General features: G+C 39.3%; 1 protein-coding gene and 1 long non-coding RNA gene across 9 annotated transcripts in view; one reads left to right on the plus strand and one right to left on the minus strand.

The window, feature by feature from the left end:
• The window catches only part of ADGRL2 (adhesion G protein-coupled receptor L2), a 485,613-nt gene that overhangs the window by 160,286 nt on the left and 307,770 nt on the right, over positions 1-17,557 (plus strand). The gene's annotated exons all lie outside the window — the stretch shown is intronic.
• Positions 1-17,557, minus strand: part of LOC109283565 (uncharacterized) — a 29,987-nt gene that overhangs the window by 1,432 nt on the left and 10,998 nt on the right. Inside the window, exons 2-3 of the long non-coding RNA XR_002090768.2 lie at positions 1,819-1,878; positions 531-835 (exon numbers count right to left, since the gene is read on the minus strand). This is a non-coding gene — a long non-coding RNA (uncharacterized LOC109283565). The remainder of the gene's footprint in view (positions 1-530; positions 836-1,818; positions 1,879-17,557) is intronic.

Consider the following 17,557-nt stretch of genomic DNA (forward strand, 5'->3'; position numbering starts at 1 on the left):
AATCCCCAGGCTTTGCAATGCTTGCAGGGATTGTTGTGTGTGGACACCACACTGTGTATATCAGAACAGGATAGTTAAGGTTGAGTTCACTGCATCTTTGCAGCATGGTCTGGTTCATTCACACCAGTGCAAAATAGAATAGTGTAGATCTCTAGTATAGCGGATCAGCCTATTTCTTTTGGCAAACGTTGTAATTGGGGAAATAACTTCACAGTGTTCAGTAAAATCAAAAAATGAGCTGTAACATAAAACGGGGGGGGGGGATTCTGAATGTCTCAAAACCATTTATAATGCTTTCTATTTTAAGAAGTCTGCTTACTGCTTTGATTTTCTTGGTAGTTTTACTTATTTTAAATTTATAATGTGAGACATCTAAAAGCAACAAAAATAGTTGTATAAATGGCTTGATTTAGGATTCTAGTTAAAGGTTACCAAGTCTCTTACACACATTCACTTCAGTTAGGGGTTTTCAGGTATCAAGTTCCCACTGCATACTTTTTCCAAGTAGGTTGGGTTACCAGATTACCCACCTGTATTTTGATAATATCTTGAAGGTATCTAGCAAGATCAGGCATTTCATTCCAGACATGTGCATTGTATGAGCATGTGAATATGTTATCAAATACAGGACTGCTGGAGTCAGTATTCCAATGATACAAAAAATAAAGATGTTTATTTTTAAATTTCTAAATGCCCCACAAAAAATTTAGTGTGTTTGTAGTGTACTTGATACATTTTTTCAACTCTGCCATATCATGTAGACAAAACCGATAGTCATGGTGAGGATTTCTCATCATGGAAAAGAATGTTCAATCCGTGCAACTGGAGCTCAGGGCTGCAAGTAAAATGGAACATGAGAAATTAGTGAAAAAGGGGAAGACAAGACAGTAAGGATGGCTTATGAAATAAGGGTGTGTGCAATATAGTTGATAGGGTATCCCTAGTGTGTTAGAGGAACTATTCAGCTTTTCATTAATACCAAGCAGTTCCTCTGGGACACAGACTATGCAGAGTTGCAAAGGTAAACATACTCTTTCGTGCACTGTCTCATTCAAAAACTCTCACAGCATTTCCAAGTCAAAGGGATACGTGGATACACAGATAATACAACTGCCATTTTGGCATTGTCTTATTTTATTTAAATCATACATAGGTGGTATTTTAGTCACAAAGAAAGACAAGATGCTGTCTGAGACAACTTACAATCTGATTGTACAGAACACACCATGATCAGAGACGCTATCAACACGTGTATTTTTGTGTGAAGAAAGCCAGCCTTAGTGGTATGACAACAAAAGAAGAGAACAAGAAATGTTCCCTGGAAAAGCTTTTTGAGTTTGATTTCTGTTCGCTTGCTTTGTTTAGTAAATCCTGGCATGGTCACGGAAAGGAGTGGCAATGGACAGCTCTCAGGCAGTGATTAGAAGAGAGCTAAATTAAAGAAAGTGATGAGAAAGAACCTGAAGGAAGAGAATGAGGTCACTGGGTACATTGCAGAAATGTGTAAAAGATTCTCCAGGTGGGGGAGGTAACGTGAAAGAAGGCATGAAATCATAAGGAGACAGAGCATGAAAAAGGGCTGAATTAGCAGAGTGAAGGGTGTATGTAAGGAAGCACTAAGAAAGAAGAGAAGTTGTAGGCGGGTTAGAATCATTATGATAATCCCTGATGGGGAGGATGAGAAATCTGAATGAGCTCCATTGTTTGCTCTTGTCAAATGGTGATTGTTTTATAGAAGCAGAAAGGTGTTTTTGTTTCCCAAGTGCTGATCACCTAGGTACATGCGAGGTGAAAAACCGCTCTACTTGTATGACTTACATAGGAACTTGAGAGACAGAATCCTTACTCGGGCAGCCAAGGGGCATTCGTTACTACATCCTGTGGGATGGAGCAATGGAAATGGTCAGCAACAACCTTCTCATTTTGCCAAATGTGGCATCCATTGAATCCACATTATATACTGCTGCACTCCACAACTTGTGTTCCTCCACTCAGTGTCTGTTTCTGAAAGTCTACTATGGTGAATCATGTATGGGGTGCAATCCTGGCCCTATTGAAATCAAAGACAATGCTCCTATTGACTTTCAAGCTAGGATTTCACCTAGGGTCACTGCTGGTTTGGTCCCTGTACATCAGCAAATCCTGTGTTTTAAAATGTGCATTTCTGCTAATGTGATGGTTCAGGCACAGCAGGCAGGCTGATGTACTACCCTCTGCCTATGATGTGTCTCATTTTCTGTCCTAGTGTCCATTACAACAAGTAAAAATGCAAGTAAACATGACCAAGCCAATTAGTGACCTTTTTCTGTCATTTTTATTCTCGTGCACAGGGTAGTAAAAGCAGCTCTGCTAATGTTGCTTTAGCTTTTTCAAGTTCAAAATTAGGATCAATTTTGTAACTATCTCAAATCTAGCAATCTGCTCTGCTGGTATTTGAAGAAACACACATTTTTCTAAATATATACATCCTACTTCAAGTGGGTTTACTCTTATGCAGAACAGAATAGGGGATAAGTTTTCTGTGAAATTTCTGTGTTAAATTATATAAAATGGTTTTAAAATTCCATAGCTATGATATAATTCTGTATTAAATTTTATAGGGTTTTTTTTTCTATAGACACCTATTTCTAATGTTGGTAGAACTCTGTTGTCATCTTTATTAAATACTACAGGAATTTTTTCACATAAAGATGTAGACATTCTTTCCTTTGATTTGAACTAAATACTCAAGACCCTTTCTCTTGCAGCCTTGTACAAGAGAAACTCCTATTGACATCCATGGGAGTTTGACTAGCATAAGGAATGCAGCAATATATAAATCCATGGTGCAGACTCATACAGTGTATAAATAATTTTTATTCTAAAACTCATTAAGGAGAAATGCTTGGGTGGAACACTTCCATCTCTAAATCCATAGTGCTTGAAGTCCCCCCCTCTTGCTTTTATCATCCTAGCAGAGTTCACCGATTACATATTTGACTTCAATTTACAAAAGCTTACCACTGGGGTAAAGGTAATATATTTGGTGTTTTGATATAATCTGTTTCATGAGCACTACTGTCAATATCTATAAACTTCTTTCAATACACCACACGAATGTTAACATTTTTCTTTGACTATTATTACCTTTAGAATAGCGTGGGTGTTTGTAAGGGGAGATGTTTTGGATGACTCATCTGTTACCACCCAGGGGACTGCAGATGCACTAGTCTTATTTTTATATTTATTGTAAAATTAAATGTTGACATAAGTTCTGAGGGATTTGCATGAATACAACAACGTCATTATTAAGCAGCTGGGATCCTTGCATTTTTCAAACCTAATGCCAGAAGAAAAAAAAAATGAAACTCGAGCTCATGTGATAGAGCATAATGAATAGTGCCTCTTGTTTTCTCAAGAAATTATTCTGTGCTCGAAAAATTATCAGCAGTGGTAATTTCACTGCTTCTTTCATTTAATACTTCTTGCATTATTCACATGAAGTCTGTAAAGTCATATAAAGTGCATGCTGATATCCTTTTTGCTATACCAGGTGCCAATTTTATTGCAGTATAAAAATGTATGCTATAAAGAGGCCCGTTTTCCCCCTCACACAAAACCAAGATAGTTTGTGTTGTTTCAGATAGCATTGACTATATTAAAACACCTGGTTGATCAAAAAGGGAAGAAACCACAGGTCATATTCAGCCCTGGGGTTATGCCAGTTTCTGCTGTCATGTCCCAGAATATAGGCAATGGAGCATCTGGTGAAAGGCACCAGCAATAGTTGCTCCACCTGGAGATTTACGATGATCTACTTTGAGTGACGTGTATGTTGCTTCACTTCCTCTCCCATGAACTATCTATCATCAGGGCTCTTATACAACACTATTGCCTACAAGCATAGCATGAGTGCCCCAGGTTATAGGGAGCTGCAGTGCAAGTTCCTCTTCCTGCCCTTCTTAAGGATGTGAATTTTTCCCAAGGCACAATAATTTCACTGATTTGAGCACAGGTGAATCAATCATTTTTGTGGTGTCTATGCTCAATACAGTACTTGTGCATGGGCATGGATGTTCACATATGTATATACATACAAGACCATGTACATGCATTGACCTAAATGCAGAAGTCATACTATGTGCCTTTTTATCTGACCTAGACTAAGTACAGATGTTACGCTTAATGTGTGTTAAGCATGCAGAAAGCACTTTAAAGCCGTAACAGTAAAGGCGTTCACAGCACTTAAAGCACTTTAAAAATGGTGGATTATGCTCTAAATTAACCCTCGATGAATGTAGCAGCAGACAAAGGACAGTTTTACATATGCTTGGGGGGGAGGGACTTTAATTATAGTGACTCCAAGAGTAGCTTTAATTAAGGCAGCCATAGTGTTTCATGTATCAGTGTTCCCATGCTTCAAATAGTGCCCCCACTACCATTTTGAAGAGGGGGGATGCTGATACATGAGACATGGAGGTTCCTGGAGGCTTGCTAATTAACACTCCAGCAGACTCAATAAATCAAGTCAGCTTTGATGCATTGTAATTACAGTGTGTTGAAGCAGCCTCCCCACACGTGTACAGGCACCCTAAAGTGCTTTAGTCTCCCCCCACCTGAGCCTCCTGACAGCTGCAGCCAACACACTGCTGCAGGAGATTCCTTGACCCAGCTTTTGGCCACTCTGGGAACTGGGGGTGGGTAGATGAAGTCTCCCCAGCTGAGCAGATCCCACCCAACCCTTCCCAACGCCCCAAGTCCTGACTCAGAAATCTGGGGGTGGCCTGCACAGCCCCCCACTCTAACTTGTAGCACTTTAAGTAGTTAGAGAGCCTCCACCAGGGGCTTTTTGAAGATCTATACTTAGCCCTAAAGAACTGTATGAAACTATCCCTTTATTCATTTTTTTCTACTGTTTGCCACTACAAAGTGTTGTTGATTATGTAGTGTTTAGTGCAGGTGCTTTTAAAGAGGCCCGCTGAACCAATCTCATGCATAAACTGGGACCATAAAGGGTCAGTACTACTGAGAAGTCAAAGACAGGTGCCACTAGCTAGCTCCATGCTGAACAATATGAAACACAAACTCTTCAGGCCTGTTCAGAACTGCTAGGCAGATTGATGTGAACAGCTGTTCAGAATTCTATATAACTCTTTTACTGTAGACATGCACCTTATTCTGTAAATGGTATGTATAGAGTATGGATAATAAATGGTTCTCCTTGTCATTAAGACTTGCTAAGATCAGTAGCCATACTTGTATGTTTCTGTAATGAAAGATTTGTCAAAGATTTACAGACAGGTTTGCTTCAAAGCTACATTCAAACTTTCAAAACCTACATTTCTTCTCAGCAGACTGAAGTGATGAAAGATGCCAAGTACCTATTCAAAAAGCTCAGCAGACTGACAGAGCAGAGTCTATTACATTTCTTTTTTTCTGGATATTTTGTCATTCTTTCTTTCCAACATGGTGTATCAGTGCCAACACTTAAAAGACAATGTCACTTCCACTCCCGTCCATGTTAAGGGAGTGTTCATACCTTCTCAGGAGAACTGCAGAGGTGTGAGGGGAAGGTTGGACAAGTGGATCTGTGCCACTTAACAGTCTGGTTTCCTTGAAACAACTTGCAATTTTGAAACATTTGAAAATGTGAAATCTGGAAATTTCAGTTTTCCAAAAAGTTGTTACCATTCCTTGATCAACTTTATTTTTCATAGCAATGATCATGTTTGGTGACTAGGACAGTGCTTGGTAGTACACAAAATCTTGTTCTTTCACTGACTGCTAAGTTAACAGGATCCTAATTTAAGTGAATCTATAGTCCTTATGTTGGCTCCCTGCTCAGGGCTAAATACATTCTCCTATAACACAAATGGGAATAGTATAACAAAAAACTATGGTGTGTGTGTGTGTGTGTGCGTGTGTGTGTGAATAAATATGAGTATATTTGCTAATGGAAACCAGATAGGCCAGATATTAATTAGTCTGCAAATCAATATCCTAACATGAACTGAAGTTAGTCATTGCTGTCATAGGAGTCACAGGGCAGGGTAGCACCTTAAAGACCAACTCTCTTTAATCAAAGTTACCAGAAGCAGTAATCAATTAAATGTTCCTTGCTTATGAGTGCTTCTGAATTTGAAAAAAATGTGTTCTTTATCACAAAGGTGTAATAATAAAAATAATAATACTTTACATTTAATGTGTCATTCATCAGAGGTTCTAAAACACCCTATAAACACTGATAAAGCCTATTAGATTACAGATAGTAAACTGAGCCACAGAAAAGATAATCCTGTGAATTTACATAGAATAAAGAGCAAGAAAAAGAATCTAAAGTTAAAGGCTAACATTTTCATAGGCACCTAGATGACTTCCAAATCCTAATGCTATTTTCAAAACCATCTAGGTCGCACAGGAAGCTAATTCACATTGGATATATCTACAAAGGCTTTTAAGCATGACTAAATTTATGCATCTTAAGCCGTTTTTGGCAGGTGTCCACACATGCAGGGACTTGGCATTGAAGTTAGTACACCTGGCACTGAAGTTAGTGTCAAGTCCCTGCAGCCCTGCCATGTTCCCCAAGTGGCTAGGTAGACCCGGCACTAAAGTTAGTGCCGGGCCATGTCTACACATGCATTAATGCACTTTAACTAATCAAGCCTAAATTTAATACCTGCATTTGCTACTGAGAAGTCAAAGACAGGTTCCACTAACTACCTGCATCAAATTTAGGCACAATTAGCCTAATTTTGCCCTTTTTAATGCATGTTAAGGGTGTGCACGTGTAGACATGTGCCCATAATGCACATTAAATTAGGCTAATGTGCAATAATGTGTCCCATGTAGATGCGCTCATTGATTGTCAATGGGATTCAGGCACTCCTGAAAACTCTGAAATTTTCAGACTTAGGTGCTTCGTGTTAGGCACCTAAATCTACAGACAGAAAAGTGATCTGCTTTCCAGTGTGTTGAAATTCCACAGCTTCCATTGAATTGACTGGAAGTTCAAAGAGCTCAGCATCCCCTCTCCCTTCCCCCCTCCCGCCAAAAAAAACAACAACCAAAAAAACAAAAAAAAAGCCATTTTTTATTTAAGCAATCAAATGTGGATTGTCATTAGGTCCTCAAGTTTGAACTTGACTGCTAGCTCAAGCAAGAGAGTGTACTTTCTCATCATTGTTATGGTTTAGTTTTTTGCAGCTTGACAATGTTTGCCGTATAAGGAGTTCCATAACATAACAAAAGTTACAGCTAGGTGGCATTTGAAATCATTGACATGGCATAGCAAACAAAATTAAATGTTCCTTTTTTAAAGTTTTAGTTTGTCCTCTGTAGGAAGAGAAGGAGAAGGATAATATTTACTGAACACTAAATAAAAAATAGAATTGTTCAAATAAAATCTTCATTTCTAGCTGAAGATTAAGAAGTTGCTAAATAAAATAATAAGCCCAGAGACACAAAGTATAAGAAAAATGCATATAGGGTTCTAAACAGTGCAGCCTTCTCTTTCTTACTGTACTTTGGGAAGGATTTTTTTACACCCAACCTCTATTTCTCCATGTTGCAGGTATAGCATAAGTGTCAGCAATTACAACCCTCCCTGCCCTGAACCCTTTCATGTTTCTCAGGAATGTGAGAATGTGCTGCAAGATGTGAAGAAGTAATTAATTCTTGACCCTTCTGCTGAGAGTGTGAACAAGATTGCAAATCATTTCAGTGGCGAAGCTGTGGTTTTTTTACCTTGTGGGCACTTATCCATTTGAAACTCAACTGACCACCAAATTCACTTCAGCTAAACCACCATATCAGCATTAGGTGCATTAAAAACTTTCAGATGTTTTAACACTGCTACAATCTACACCCCTCTAAATAGGATTCATTTTAACTATTGTTCCACATGTAAAAAAGCTTTGTATCCCATTACCAAAGCCCTTAGCCATTCTGTGCACCCATTCAATTCAATTTAAATTAAGCTTCTCACCTGTGATGTAAAATATAAGAGAAACATTTATGTTTACTTTTCTGTTTGTCTTTTACATAGTGATAGACTGGAAGAGTTTCAAAAGACTTGTATAAATTTTTAAAAATAGCATGTAGCCACTACCACGTCTGCTTAAACATCAGAAAATTCTACTCTGAGGTGTATTATTTCCTGATGTCACTGAAGAAAAGGCATAAAAAGGCAACTTTGCTGTTCTAACATATTTCTAATAACAAAGATCATTGTCTTTGAACTTTTTCAACTTCACTCAGTTCTCCTTTGCTAAAGTCATTAAAATGATTAGAACCTTGAGCAGGGTTACAGTGTTAAAATACTTGACTTTTTCCTTTCTCCAAACAGAACAGCCTGACTTTATATATAGCACATATCACATTAATCCACTCTAACTCGTCTATCAGTCTGACTTTCTTCAACAGATTCCCCCAAAACTGTGTTAAAAAACATAAATCACTGGATTAAACTTGTAGAGAATGATGAAAGCTCGATTCGTGTATATACATGTGGTGGTACAAATGGACCCTTTTATTATTTAACCTGAATGAAAGCAATAAATTTGAAACAGGTTTAACTGATGATATTGGTAATCCACAACAGATTTTGTAAATGTTGTTGAATGAACATTGGTTTTGTTGAGTAATCCCTTGGATTAAAGAAAGGACAGATAACTCAAACAGTCTGTGAAGCAGCAAAATAATATGATTCCTAAATTTGGCTCTAAGTGAGAATTAAACTGGCAATAGCAAATTTTAACTAGGAGTGAACTAGAATTTTTTTTTTTAAGTTTGCCATTTTGATCATGGTAAATTCTGTCTGGAATACTTCATTTTGACTAGTATTCTTGTAATATTGCATGGATATCTCTCTTGGTACATTGAGCAGGGGTATCTCCAAAAGCTCAATTTGTATCATTTAAATGAAGAATGCCAGAAAAAGAGTTTTAGGAAGACTTCATGGTTTCTTTCCTTCCTTGGATTGCATGTGACAGCATTTGAACTTATTTCAATTCTGTCATATATGTGGCCTTCTCATGGCAATTAAGTGAAAGCAGTAACTGGTTGCAGTAAAATATAGCATGCCTTTAGAGAAAATGAATTCCTTGGCAGGAAGGACTTCTGTGTAAGAATTGCTGGTCTGTCGTGAAAGATCAGCCCAGGAGTCATTGCTACACACTTTCCATCCTGTCTCCACGTATTAATGATATTATAAAGACTACATTGAGGACACTAATACAAATGTCCCATTAATAGGATTGAATATCAGGGTGATAAAAAGAAAAGTAAGAAATGATTCCCCAAATGTTTCATCAGCAGATGGTTGGAATAGCATAAGGGGGCAATTTTCTTTCCCTTACATGTCTTTTTTCTTTCACAAAAGGCTGTTTACTAGGGCTGTGTGAAGCTTCAGTAGCTGATTCAATTCAGAGGGAATTCAGCCTGATTTGGTGACTGAATCGCCAAATCCGAATTGAATCGGGAAACCAATTAAAAGCTCTGAATTGATTCAATGCATCCAAATCGATTCACAAAAGGCTTCCAGCTGGTAAGTCTGTTGGGGTCGGGGGAGGGGAGGAAGAAAGGGATGGGAGAGGTAGGGATTGGGGCTGGGGCAAGCTGTCCAGCCAGGGTGGGGAGGGCAGGTTATTTGGGGAGGGGACAGGAGGAGTGAGTTGGGAGTGTGGCAGCCCTTGGAGCAGAGGCCCTGCCCTGCTGCTGCTTGCCCAGCCAGGGTGGGGGGGAGGGGTGAGATGCAGGTGCGAGTCGCTCTGGGCAGAAGGGGGCAAGCAGAGCAAGGCATAGCCCCTGTTCCCAGCACTGCCGTGCCCGCACCCCGCACCCTCCTGTGCTGACTTGCAAGTGGCAGCAGGGGAAAGCCCCTGCTCCCAGTGCACAGCAGCACTGGGAGCAGGAGCTATACCTTGCTGCCACTTGCCCCCTTCCGCCCAGAGCAAGCCACACCCACATCGCCCCCCTCCCCACACACACACACACACACACACACACACACACTGGCTGGGTAAGCGGCAGCAGCACAGAATCCCTGCTCTAGGCACTGCCACACCGACATCAGCACTGGGAGTGGGGACTCTGCACTGTCATTGCTTGCCAGCCGGCATGGAAATGAGAGGGCATGGGATGCGGGTGCGGCAGCACTGGGAGCAGGGGCTATGCCTTGCTGCAACTTGTCCCCTTCTGCCTTGAGCCAGCCGTGCCTGCATTCCCCCCCACCCAGCTCCAGCTGGGCAAGTGGCAGCAGGGCAGAGCACCCACTCCAAGCACTGCTGCACCCACATCCCACATCTCCCCACCCCCTCCCCAAGTAACGCACACCCCCCACCCTGGCTGGACAGCTTATCCTAGCCCCAGCCTCAATCCCTCCCTCCCCCACGTCCCTTCCCTCCCTCCTCCCCCACCCCAACAGACTTACCAGCTGTTTAGTATATGGCTGAATCTCTGAAGTGGTGCAGAAGTGGCACCAAATCTTTTGGATCTGTTTTGGCTGAATTGAGTCTGAACAGTGGTACGAATCTCTGAATTGAATCACTGTCCTCCAAATCGGACGAATCCAAATCCAAGCCGAATACTTGCCACTTCACACAGGCCTACTATTCACGTACAAATATAACATGTTCACTTGCACTTAATTGGATTCATAACTTATGTTTCAGAGGGAAACAAAATCACAGGATCAAATGTTTCTCTTTTGAAGCTGTTCAGTAAGGTATTTAAATGCATCTCCCTGCATTAAAGCATCTGAGTAGTCTCACTGAAGACTCCCAATGTAGCATCAGTGAGGCTGGTGTAAGTGTGGAGTAACTCCACCAGTGGCAAAGAGGCTGCTCTGATTTTGTGTGAATGCCACTAGAGTAAAATTTGCCCCACTTTCTACAATTTCTCCTGCTGCGTACATTTTTATTCCTGTACCATGCAGTGCACATTAGGTATTTCTTTGTGACAATGCTAGTAACATTTTCTAATCACAAAATAATATTTACCATCCTCCCCCATGCAGTTTTGAGAACAGAGGGAGCTGCTGTAGTTCTGTGGAGGTCATGAACCTGCCTGATGAAGCACAGATGAATATAAAGTATTCTACAGAGCTTAACAGGCTTTATTAATGTGCAGATCCAATACACATTTTTATTTAAATTCAGCTAAAGGCTAAAGGACACTTTTTCAATTGTTATTTTGCATTTAGTTTTGTAAGATTAGTTTTGCGTGCTGCTGAAAAAGAAGTGCAGAGATATCCACAAATTACTTTCTGCTAATTATAGCAGCAGCACCTAATAGTGTGTTTAGAGTTTTATGGGAAGAATTGGCCAGCATTTCTATTAGTGCGTAATTTGGACAAACCCGTTCAGCTAAACTAAGAGCTACTTTCTGCCCCCAACCCAACCTTTGCCCTAAGTTTAGACTGACCCCAATTTATGGTTTTTATAACCAGTCTAAAATAATTCAGTTAGATCTTTTTATTCTTTTTTCTTTTAATTGTTCTACATCTCATTATCTAATGAATTTATATTCCTTAGCAAGAGTAAAATGCCAAAATATTACCACAAAAGGTACTATTTCCAAGATTCCCTCACTTAGGCATTTTGGGCTTATTTTCAGAAGTGATTTGGATCTAGTTTTTTTCAAAGGTTTTGTATTGCCCCAGCCCTATTTTCAAAAGTGACTTGGGCATTTTTTAGGATGAGATTTTGTTCACTTATGTAGGTGTTACATTAACAGACTGCTGGAGACATACTACAGTTCAGAATGGTGGCAGAAAACACTGATGACCACACCTACATGTTTGCTTCTTGTGGTAAGGCTCAGAGGGAAAACGGAGCGTTACTTCCTGCAAAAAAAAGTGAGATGCCCGCTCACTCGCTGACCCAGTCATCTGGCACATTCCTGCATGCCTTACGTCTGCATCAGATATCAGGACAAGCTGCCGTGAACTGGATGCAGCATTCCAAAGCCCTTTTTGTTTATTAGTGGAGGGAAGATGCATGAAGAGTATGGTGTCAGTAAGGACTAAGCAGTTGCTCCTTAATTACATAGGAGCTAGTAAGGATAGCAGGATTTTAGTCCTGCATCATCAACCAAGGTGGTCATTTTGTCCATCTGCTGACAAGTTTCAACATCCAGGTATGGGTCAGCTGCTGGGAGTTGTATACAAGCTTCTATAAGAGCTGATACCTCCTATATAAAAACCTTGGGTTCCTATGCACAAGCCTGGAGTGTGTCAGGGCAGACTGGATTAATCAGCATCCCCGTGCTTCAAAATGATGGTGGGGCACCGAATGAACTTTGAAGCACGGGGATGTTGATACCTGAGATAATCTGGGTGCTTTAATTAAAGCGCCTCTGAGAGAGTATGAATGAAACTTTTCTCTCTCAGAGCCACTCTAATTAAAGTGCCCTACCCTACTCCTGGAGCATGTGTAAAAATGCCCTTTGTGTCTGAGGAAGCTATTTTACAATGATGGAGGGAAGGACTTGGTTTATGCTTTCAGAATATCCCAATTCCTCAGAAGATACATTATTACAATCTAAGCCTTATTTTGCAACTGTTCTTTTAAGTGCTACACTTAAAAAAAACAAACCTCAGGCTGTTGCCTATGCCTTTGCAAGCAAAATCAGTGAATTAATATATAGCATCGTAAGGCTGCTAGGCCTTCAAGGAGTTATTTATCAAACCTACAACCCCAGTACATGGATGTTCTTCCATTGACTAGAATAGGACAAGTCATGCAAGAAAAGATTGTAAGATCAGGTGCATCATATATCCTGAAGTTAAAAATAAACATGTTAAGGAAAGAGTTAACCAAACAGGACAAATTTCAAGGTAAGTTAATGATCAACCACCTTGATGTTTTTTTCTTTAGGGAGCTTTAGGGTAGGTACAAACATTCAAAAAGACTGAGGTGGAATCAGTCTAAGTTACATAGTTTTCTGTAAGCAGTGTAGTTTAGATCGGTAGCAATCAGAAAACACATTCTCTATTTAGTTGGTGGGGGCAAATCTTAGGCCAGGTTTTGCTGTTTTTAAACCAGTCTATGTGTGCCAAACTTCTGTTCTGTTATCGATATAAACCAGTGTCCAATCACTTATACCAGTAAAAGTGTAATATCTGTACCTGGTCCTGATCTAATGCCCCTGTGTTTTATCCTGCAGCCCCTTGTGTGATCACTAGACCTCTTTACCACAGATAAGAAATGATACATTTATTGACTGCTGAGACACAGAGGTTTTTCACAATAGCTCAGTAAAAAGAAGCTATTTAGCACGTGTGGTCCTGTAATTGTGATGTATTGGGAAAACTCAGTGTTAAATGATCCTCCAACTAGTTCATATACACAGCAGTGTGTGGGATGGATGACTACAATGAGCACATTGGCCTGTGATATAAATTATGCAAAAATGCTGGTTGGCTCAGGTGCCAGATGGGTCAGATAGATTACACTTGATTAACCAGCTAGGTCAGGTGTCTTGGTACTGATCCATTATTGACTGTAATACTTTTACTACTAGTAAAAGAAGGTGAATTCACAGTTGAGCAGCAGTCTTAACTCACAGTGTCCTTGCTGTTGTCAGTTTAATTCAGACCTGTAGTAGTATATTACAGTGGATCATTGTATTTATGGCACAAAATACAGACAAGTGATATAGTTTATTGTTCATGAAATTAGACTATACTACTAGGGCTAAACTTGAGCTCTGTAATATGCAGCATTATAATGTATGGTAGCCCTTTCCCACTATGACCCAGGCGTTCAGAATGCTGATCCTGCAGACAGCCGGGGGGCGGGGGCGGGGGGGAGTGGAAATTTATTAAGTAGTGTCTCTTCCATTTTCCTCTCTACCAAGAAGTAGTGGTCTTTATGTGATCATGCCTGAACTCCATTTCTTGAATGACATTATTATTCTGGAGTTTACAGCTGGGAAGCTGCCTTTGGCATTCCATCCCATTTGCTTTCCTTGGCTCTCATTCAGTTGGGGAAGAGCCCATGAGGCACTCAAATATTGCAGAGATACTTTCCTTCCTAACAGCCTCTGATTGCAATATGTTGTAGCTGAACCGGACAACATCAAAGCCTCAGCTACTGGTGAGAGAGAACTGAGAACAGATTTCATGATGCTAGGTGTACCTGGCAGCCTTGGAAGAGCAGTGCCCCTCAGGAGATGGGTAAGATAAGGCTTTTGACTATCGTGGTAAATCATATCCTCCCCTCAGCAGCCATGGAATGGAACTAAAGTAGATTCTTGGAGTCTGCACAATGGCTAGCCATTCCCAAAGGACTAGAGGACCCCTTTCATATTGCTATGGAGAAGAGGGTTGAGGCCAGTGGATTCCTGGACCATTTCTCTTCACCTCCAGTGTAAAGAGCAGGAGTTCACATGCAGCAGAAACTGCTGTAGTCCTGAGGCTCCAGAACTTGTTGTGAAGAAGCATGAGGGAAACTCAACTGATCAGAAAACCTCTCTGGATCTAGCTTCTGTGTATTTCTTCAGGCCTACCATAACGTGAGTTAGAAGGGCTATGTATGAATGATTATTGTATTATCTGGTAGTATTATCTATTACTATTTAAAACTCCATCTTTTGTTTATCAGCCATAACCCCAAAATCAAGGGAAAATAGATGCAATCTAGGCCAGTACAACTTATCCGTAGTTCTTGCATACGCACAACTCCTAGTAAAGTCAGTGCACACAGAAGGAAGTTGTGATCTGAGAAGGCCTTCAGGATTTATTGAAATAGTCCCTGTTATCGCAGAACTCGGTGTCTGTTATGATGGTTTATTTCACCACTCCAGGGGGATCTTACATGCATGCAAGAAATATTTGCCCACACCTACAGACAGAATGCCTTCAGTAAAACAGAATGAAAATACACAGCAAGGCAATTCCTGTATTTATTAAGAAATCAAAACCAGTAACAATTAAATTCCAAACAAAGGAAGAACTGGAAACCATAAAAAACATCAGGGCAGTTTTTAAAGCGACCAAACTAAAATCAGTTCAGCATTTCTCTGCTGTATTTAAATACAAATGCACTTATTTTTAAAGTACCCTAACACTTAATTTTGCTTTCAGTTGTATTTTTTTATTTGAATTACATATGGTGCTGTGATAGGATGTTTCAGAAAATCATAAAGTGTTCCTGCTTGTAAAAGCAATGTCCTTTCTTGTTAATGCCAAGAATGCTTTTCCCCAAACACTCGTTCCCTGCTCAAGACACTGTAGCCGCTAATGAGGAAAACACTGCAAGTACCTCATTCAAATGTTTTCTTTTGTTTATCTACAGGGAGTTCACTCTGTAATAGTGAAGAATCCCTGAGTATCAATGAGTCTGAAAGTGCTCATATTCTGCCAAGAATAAAGTTGTAAAGCTTAGTGTGCCAACACTTTAAATTAATCTAAAATAATGCAGAAGGGACTTTGTCATCTTGGAAGGCTTTTTACAGACTCGTCACTATTGTCTCAATTAATAAGAGCATCGCTATCATTGACACGGCTTTCCTGCTCTATTGCCAATTACAGTTGCAATGGATGACATCCCTCTGAGGACATATGTCGGTGCTGATACAGAAGGTGATACCAGCACGGGGCAAAATATTTTTGTATCTAAAGCTTTATAGCATGTCACTGGTTTCCTATGTGGCTTGGCTTGCTGATAATTTCTTTCTTGAATTCTACTTCATGCCCAATGCTAATCAGTCCCTTTAGATGGCTCTTATGAAGTAGATAGCACATTAATTTGGCATACAAATTGAAAGAATACCTTTGATGGTGAAAAAGATTAAAATACCCATGCTTACATTTCAGTTTCATAAATAAAACATAAAAAATGTGGTACCCCTCCCCAGTGTCTTTATACACTCACAGAAATCTTCAGATTTTCCCTGTCGAATGGTCTTTAGAATCTGCATCCATCTCCAACTTAAATAAATAAATGCAATAGCCTGCCTGCCAAAATACTTTTTTATTATTATTTTCCCATCCACAGGCCCTTAGTCACAATTCTGGCCTAGGTTTTTTTCTCAAGAGATGTAGTTTAAGAGCTTTAAAAAATGCTATTTCCATGAAATATGCCATTTTAACATTTGTGTTTCTGTATGGCCAAGCTGTTCTGTTTTGTTATAAATATGTGCAATCACTAGATTGCCCAGGATTCCATTTTTACAGGGGATACTGCATCATTAAGTACTGAAAGAATATAATGTAACTATTCAAACTGCTTAAAATATTTCGTAACCATAAATTATTATCCAAAAATATTTTTTGAGTAGATAAAAAGAGTTGTCAATTCTGCATAGTGAATGCCTCATAAGGGGCTCATTTATGGTTGAAAACTGAATAAAAGCAGTAAATTAAGAACAGACGTAACCATAGAGAAGCTGTAATCCACTGCAGATTTCTTTGGTGAATGAAGTATTGTTGTGTGGATTTATTCTCCTTGCTTGTACAGTTAACCAGTCACATCTGTGGCCAAAGTGCTGTCTGTGCACACAGACAAGTTGGGTTCAGTAACCCCACAGAGGTAAGCACATGCTGGTTTACACTGTATTGATAAAGTAGAAAATAAACTGCACTGGCTGTTTGGTTGGGACATGCTATATTGAAGAGAAAAGATAGTACTGAAGCCAAACTCCTGTGAACTGGAGAAGTAAAAATGATAGGACATTTGAAAACTGGAAACAACAGCAGGGTTCTCTTCAGCCATATATTAATCAGACTTGTTTTGGGGCAGGTTACAATAGACTGTATCACTGACTTGCCAAATTAATGTTTGTACTTTCTAAATATGATAATGAATGGGAGCTGTTTGAGCTCTAGTGTTTGTGAAAGGAAAGCCACTTGTTATAAATATTCATTTGACAAAATGTAAATAGTTTTATAGGAGTGTAAACTGTTACAAGTTGTTTGATTCAGCACTCTTGTCTCTTCTGTATTGTTTGTCACCAATACACATAATGAACCAGCAAAGATGACATGTAGACTTGACAGTGAATCAGTTTAGCCTTATTGCTGTTTGTTTAACTTTGTGATTACACACCAATCAGATAACTGATCTTTTTTGTCTTGAACAAGCCCTAGGATGTTCCATATTTCCTATGTCTTTCTGTTGTTTTGGTGCTTGTTTTAGATCTTCAGCGTATCACATTTAAATTTTACATTTGAAGGATTGTATCTATTGTGAGATCTCAGCACCATCTTATTAACTCAGAACATTAAAAACAATCCTTTAAGTTTCTTTTCATTATTGAGCTCTTCTAATTATAAGTCATGCTCCCCAGACTACATTACTTTTCATTTCAAATAAGTAAGCCTTATTCTAACTCTCTTTGCAATATAATTTTAGAAAAAAAATATTACTTATGACAGGATACATTTTTTTAATATTTAAATGGTCATCTCATTGTCTAAGTCATTCAGAACTTCATCTATAAAGGCTTACTATATATTAAATCACATTAAGATTTATGCCTCCTCTTAACTCTAATTTTATATAAAATATAATAAATAATTATAATAATCTTAGTATTAAAAGCACATTGCCATCCCTGAGTATTTCAGAGGAAG

Source organism: Alligator mississippiensis, chromosome 5 (genome assembly GCF_030867095.1).
Source record: "Alligator mississippiensis isolate rAllMis1 chromosome 5, rAllMis1, whole genome shotgun sequence".
Taxonomy (NCBI): domain Eukaryota; kingdom Metazoa; phylum Chordata; order Crocodylia; family Alligatoridae; genus Alligator; species Alligator mississippiensis.